This window comes from Palaemon carinicauda, chromosome 1 (genome assembly GCF_036898095.1).
Source record: "Palaemon carinicauda isolate YSFRI2023 chromosome 1, ASM3689809v2, whole genome shotgun sequence".
In the NCBI taxonomy this organism is placed as follows: Eukaryota; Metazoa; Arthropoda; class Malacostraca; order Decapoda; family Palaemonidae; genus Palaemon; species Palaemon carinicauda.
In genome coordinates, this window is record NC_090725.1 from 6,675,664 (window position 1) to 6,682,753 (window position 7,090).

Consider the following 7,090-nt stretch of genomic DNA (forward strand, 5'->3'; position numbering starts at 1 on the left):
TAAATAGTGGCAGCTCTCCTCTCAATCCCAATTCATGAATGGTTTTAAGTATACCATATCTCCATGTGGTATCATATGCCTTTTCAAGGTCAAAAAATACTGTAACATGGTGCTGTTTGGAAGCAAAGGCTTCACAAATAGAAGACTCTAGTCGTATCAACACATCAGTCGTTGAGTGCATTTTTCGGAATCCACATTGAATCGGTGATAAAATACCTTTCTTTTCAAGGTACCATATCAGCCTTGCATTGACCATCTTCTCCATGATTTTACATAAACAAGATGTCAATGCAATAGGACGATAGTTTGCTGCTAAAAACTTGTCTTTACCGGGTTTTAAAAAGGCTAAAATAATGGCTTGTTCCCAAACACTTGGGTAACTATGATCATGCCATATTCTATTAATAATACTTAAAATAAATAGCTTTGTATTAAAATGTACATGTTTAATCATTGCATATGGAATTCCATCGGGTCCAGGGGCTGTATCGTTGCAATGAGCAAGTGCGGAATCAAATTCTCTTTCAGTGAAAGGAGAATTATACGACTCTTCCCTTCTTGTTGCAAAATTTAAAATTTTCTTTTCTTCAGCGCTCCTATACTGGTGACCAGGGGCTCCTTCACACTTGCTGGATACATTTGAAAAATGATTAGCCAGGGTATTGCTAACTTCCTTTGCTTCAGTTACATACTGGCCATTCACCTTCAACACTGGTGGTGGGTTGGGGGTGAATTTGCCAGCTATCTTTTTTACTTTCCTCCACACAGAAGATGGTGGTGTTCTACTGTTAATGGAGGAAACAAAAGACATCCATGACTGGCGCCTTGCTTCTTTCATGGCACGACGGAACTGTGCTCTACATTTCTTGTACATAATTAAATTCTCATCAGTTCTGCGTCTACGCAATCGTGTTAAAGATCTTCTTGTGGCTCTGTGCAGGGCAGTTAGTTCTGAAGACCACCACGGGACTGGTCGTCGTTTGAATAACCCTGTTGTTTTTGGAATTGAATTGACTCCTGCTGTATGGAGAGTTCCATTCAGTAAGTCTATGGCATCATCGATATTTTCAACTTGTCCTGCATCCCCCTCAATTTCGCTTAGCTCACGAAATTTACCCCAGTCCGCCTTGTCAAGATTCCATCGTGGTGATCCCTGTAAAGGTGGACCATTGTTGGTGTTTATAATGATTGGTGCGTGATCACTAGTATGCCAATCATCTAATGTTCTCCAATCGAAGTCTATTAGGCAATTAGAGCTTACGATTGCTAGGTCAATACATGACAAGGTACCTGTCTGGACATGAAAGTGTGTGGGCTCTCCTGTATTAAGGAGTCCCACATCTTCATTTTCCACAATTGATGATATGATATTTCCCCTCGTGTTTGCTAAAACATCACCCCACAAAGGATGTCTACCATTCAAATCTCCAAGTAAAAGAAAAGGTTGAGGGAGTTGTTGAATCACCTCCACTAAGTTGTCATACAAAATGTTATCATTTGGAGGCAAGTACAGAGAACAAATTGTATATTTTCGCCCTATGTCGATCTGTACAACCACTGCCTGCAGAGGTGTACGAATAGACAGAGAAACTTGGGGAACATCTCGACGAACGTATATGAGACTTCCGCCATGGCTCCCCACTTGGTGATCATATGGTGTCCTATAACTAATGTATTCGCGAGGACATGGGGTATTATGATCAAGTTTGCTCTCCTGTAGACAAATAATTATGGGGGAATGCTCATGAATAAGGAGCTTAAGTTCTTCATATTTGGCCCTTAAACCCTGACAATTCCATTGCAAAATGGAGGAAAAAACTATGGTTTATAATTGGTAGACCCCTTGGATGGAGTCTTCCCATTAGCAGTTTTTATCTAACACTATTTTTAGGTGGTTTTATTAAAGAAGGTCTTGATAGATTGGGTTTAGAATTTATGATTTTCTTTTTGTCTTTTTGATCTGATTGTTGAGGAGGTTGGTGGACCTCCACTTGAATTTCCGATTTATTTAAATTGACTTCCAGATCAGAAATATCAACAGACAAATCATCATATTTATTTGACGTCGTAATTTTGATATTTCTTATGGAAGGGGGGTGAGAGAGATGGAGGTCTCTCTCTTTTCCGATTAGTAGGTTTTGAGCTACCAGGTTTTTGCACCTTCCCCAATACAGGTGCACCTGGTAACTTAGTGTCAGGTGGCATCTCCATCAAATCATGCAAGGACATGGCCTGGGAGAGGTTAGTACTAATGTTAGTAATGGGGGACGAAGGCTGTACAGAAATGGGCAATGACCCATTTTTAATACGCTGTGGCAAAGCCTCAGAAGGCAATACGATTACTTTGTCATGCAGTACTTTATCATCAGAGGTTGTATTTCTTTTCTTAGAATTACTGGCAGTGCTAGGTGGGGTTGCTGTCTCCTGTGGTAAATTTACCTTTGATTTTAAGGCCTTTGCATAGCTGGTTGATTTATTCAACATTCTTTTTGCATGTCCCACACTTATGTGTTCTAAACTTGATTTGTTTAGGGCAGCTTCCTCCAACTTATACAGTTCGCATATCCTATCAGTTGATTTATGATTCAAATTGCAATTTGAACACCTGGCCTCAAGTGTACATTTCCATAAGTTTTGGAGCAAATACCACACATTTTTCCATTTTTGCAAACTTTGGATGGGTGTCCAAATTTAAAACAATTAAAACATTGCAGGGGCTTTTGTTTGAAAGGTCGAACTTTAATCCTTTCATTTTCAATAAAAATATGGAAAGGTACATCAGCATCCTGGAAAGTAAGTATAATCATTGAAGTTCCAGGAACCTTATGCACTTTCCATACATTTAATGGACACATAGAAAGTATCTCCTCCTCTGTAAATTCGTATAGGTCCTTATTAAAGACCACTCCCCTTCCATAACTAAAAATTTAGATGAGGTTTCATTTCCAATTAATTTCATCACTGTCTGTCTGTAAGTTAGACAGTATTGCAGACTGAGTCGAAGATTTGGCATGGATGAGATAACTGTTCTTCCCAAAACGAGATATATCTCCAGGTGCTATGGTTCCTACTTTTTTTTGGATAAACTTACATATCTTAAAATAATTCCCTATTATCCCTTTAGGTTCAGCTAAGAGCCACATAGGTGGTTTGGGTTTTCTCTGTGAAGGCATGGGTACATTTCTATCTTTTTCAAACCAATCAGCAGGTTTGTACACATCCAATTCCTTTGGGACCTTATCACAAAGAGCTCCCATGATGTTCAATTCGTTAATTTTGATACTACTAATATTACTTATGGCATTAAACGCTTCATCATGACTTTCAAAAGATATCCAAGAGTCCCATTTTTTATCTCAAAGTCGCATCCGTATTTCCTTTATCAATCCATAGCACTCAAATGCTCTATATATATCATCATAATTTGTCTCTAATGGGATTGGGAAACATGAAGGAATCGTAGTTTCCCTGTGTTACCCAAATTGCTAGATTTTTTAACATCAGTAGAGTGGTCCTTTTTAGTTCGAAGGTCGTCAACAGAGTTTTCCTTAATTTCAGTAGCAGAAGTCGTCAACAGTGCCGGGGGGGAGTCAGCAAATCCAGGGGATGGGGAGTCAGTATTTGAAGGGTCCATATTTAAGGGAGGGATTTTCAGGTTTTTTGTTGTTTTGTTGGGGTACCTGCTTGAGAATTATAAGAAAGTATCATACGTTGGAAAGGAAATTTGCATTCGCCACTATCGGCACAATGAGAGTATATTTCCCCGATGGTCCACTCCATACCCTACCCGAAGGACAGCATCAAAACAGATATAGAGGCACAGGTGTAAGCTAAACCCCGCCTGTTAGGACTGAGACCAAAGTAATATGGAATCATCCTCCCCATATCTGTAATGATGGGCTTCCGGCCAAAAGCCAAGAGTCCCACCTCAAGGATTGGATCCCCCTGGATTCCAATGACCCAACCCTTGAGAGTAGTTCCGCCAAAAAGGTCCAAACCATCTTTGGGATGGCTGAGATCATCCAATACTCTCATATATAGCTTTGAATGCGAATACCTCCCAACCGTGATCCCTTCTACCATTCATCTAAGCAGGCAGTAATAACGAATGTGGAAATATCCACGCCATTTAAATAAAATAGAAAAAAAATAGATAAAAAAATAAATGAACAAATAAAATAAATAAATATATATATATGCATACATCTACATATATATATATAACTAAGAAAAATAATAATCATAGAGATAGGACAGCAAGATGAAAGAAAGGAAATTTGATAAAATTAGGAGAAGGTCGAAGTAATATTAAGCAGAAGAAAAAGATGAAAGAGAGAAATTTAGATTCGAACTGGGGGAGCAATTTCCCGAAGTTCGAGAGCCCTCTTGCCCGTCACCAAGATTCAGCACGGGAATGAAATGCCGTGCTGAAGCTCAATGACTTCATCAAGGCATTCTCTCATTAAGAGGGTCTTCTGCAATAGGTCTTCTGCAAAAGATCTTAGTTCCTCCGTTGGAAGTTGATAGAAACTGGTCGGTGGAGGGGGCCCTTTTATCCAGCTCCACCCAAGACCTTTGGAAATTATGCTGGAAGCCCAATTGTTGAACTTCCAACGGGCTCGAAAGACGTAAAGTCTCCCTCCTACCTGGAGATTTTCAATGGGCTGAGGATGGCTTGCCTCCTCTGCCTCCGCGGAATGCCTTACCTCGGTTGAAACCCTTTCCGCCACCTCTGTTGCGAAAGGCACCTCTGGCGACAGAGCCTCTACGTTGGTAGCCTTGGAAGGAACCTTGGGACTCGTAGGTGGGGTTAAAGGCAGGGGAGGTAGCATAAGATGTCGATGCTACCTGTGCCTGAGGGACCAACACGTACTGATGTTGAGGTTGTCCCTTCGAAGTAGAAGGTTGGGGTTGTGCAAGCTGAAGAGGCTGTCTGTTCTGGGAAGAATGGAAGGGTCTCAACCTCTTCCTGCCTCGGGCCGAGGCGCCAGCTGGTTCGAACTTCCGCTTGGGGACAAGGCCCCATCTAACTTTGAGGCTCTGGTTGACCCGAGCTGCCTCGCTGAGCACAGAGTTTACCAAGTCCTACGGGAAGAGATCCTGGCCCCAGACCGGGGCTTTGATGAGTCTATTAGGCTCATGCCTGATGGTAGCCTTGGCTAACACGTGTCTCCGGCAACGGAATCTAGCATTTAGAAACTCAAAAGCATCAACTAATAAGGTCTGTAGGAGGGATTTGGTAAGAATTTTTTAGAGGGATTCCTCCTCATAGGTGTTGGCGGTCATCTCTGCCAAAGTGGCTGAATTAATAGATCTACTCAGCCTGCACCGGGCCTTGAACTCGAGGCGGATTAGTGATTCCGGGAGATTGGGGAGGTGTTCGCTGAACTGTGTGGAATCATAGTCAGCACTCAGTTTGCCTGCCATGAAGGAGGCCGGGGCGTTACGCCAGCACTCGTGGTCACCTGGAAAGAGGAGGGAAATCAAGTCTGTCTCCCGGAGCTGAGGCAGAGGCTTTTCTTCATTGGCGGACTGATAAGCAATATCCATGATCTTAGTGACGCATGGAGTAGGGGTTTGTTCATCAACCACAAATATGGTATAAGAACTCTTGTGGGGCGTGAGCATTGTGTTCACACAATCCCACTCGTTTAATGCCCGGACCAAGGTAGACTGGGCCTGTTCCTTGGGAGAGATGACCGTCTCCCTAGGGACTTTATCCAAGCGGATCAGAGCCTCTTCGGTCAGATGGGCAAAGCCGGTGAAGGGGAATTGGAGTCCCGGCAGGTACAACTCATAGTCCTCGACAGGCCAGGTGCCAAAACCCTCGATGGTGAGCATGCCATCTGTAAAGGGAGAATGCAGAGCCATCTTCCAGGGGTTGTTTTTGGTGAATGGTGGGAGCTTGGAAGCGTCGGGGATGGGGTATTGCTGCTGTTGTGGCAGCTCCGAACGCATGAGGCCTTGCACCAGGCTCTCATTGTTGGAGATCCTCTCAGTGAGGGATGACATCATGGACCCGATCTGGGAAAGAAGTTCCTTAGAAAAGGCTTTCGGGTTGAAGGGTTCCTCCGGGGCGGGAACGGGTGCCGGGAGGGATACCGGACCCTGAGGGGCCGAAGATGCGGCGGCGGAGTCTTGGGGGACTCTAGCGGATGAAGTCTTGACCGACTTCGGGGGTTTTGAATACTTACGAGTCTTGAACAAAGGCTTACGGTGAGCCTTAACCTTCGGGGTAACTGGGCGGGGCTTGAAATCAGCCCCGGAGGTCCCCGGGAAGCCCTGAAAAGAAGAATGAGCTTAATTAGTAGAAGAAAAAGTCGGGCTAAGGAGAGGAATCTTAGCCCGGGACCCACCTGCCTCACCTACCTCACTACCTACGTCTGGTTCGTCAAGAGCCATTGGTTCTATATCAAAGTTGAGGGTAGCGACGTCTTCAGTAATAGTCCCGCCCGTCTCCTCCAGGCCCGGGGCTAAGAGCAGGGACTATCTTCTCAATAATGGGGTCCGCCACATCCTTGGGGACCGCAGCTGATGTCTTGGCATTGGGGTAGATGAGGGAACACCATTCCTCCGAGAGAATGTAAGGCTGTTTCGCCTTTACATTGCGGGCGAACCCGCCGATCCAGACCTTGAGGGTCGCCAGGGCTGAGGTCTTAGCCGGCTGGGAGTCTGAAAGAGAATAGATTATTACTGAAGGTAAGTGGTTTCCACAAGAGAAATAAAATAAAGTTTATGAATATCTATGCGAAATAAGGCCACCAAAAATGACAGAGGTTAAGACAATGTAAGTCTAAGATTAACCGTAATTCCACTTACTGAGTCTGAAGTGAGCGTGGAAGCCAGCTTATAACAAACGACACAATTGTCCGGGTGCCAGACGGCCAATCCATCCACAAGGATAGCACAGTGGGCGTGTGACCGACAAACGTCGTGGCCACAGGGTTGGTGAAGGGCCGCCGAACAAGCTGTCATCGCACAGCGTACCGTCTGTAAAATAAAGATACACAAGTATCCCGTAGGTAAGCAAGAGGAGCCCGGGGGCTCCGGGAGCTTAAACTACACTGTTATAGCAGTGGGTAAAACACTC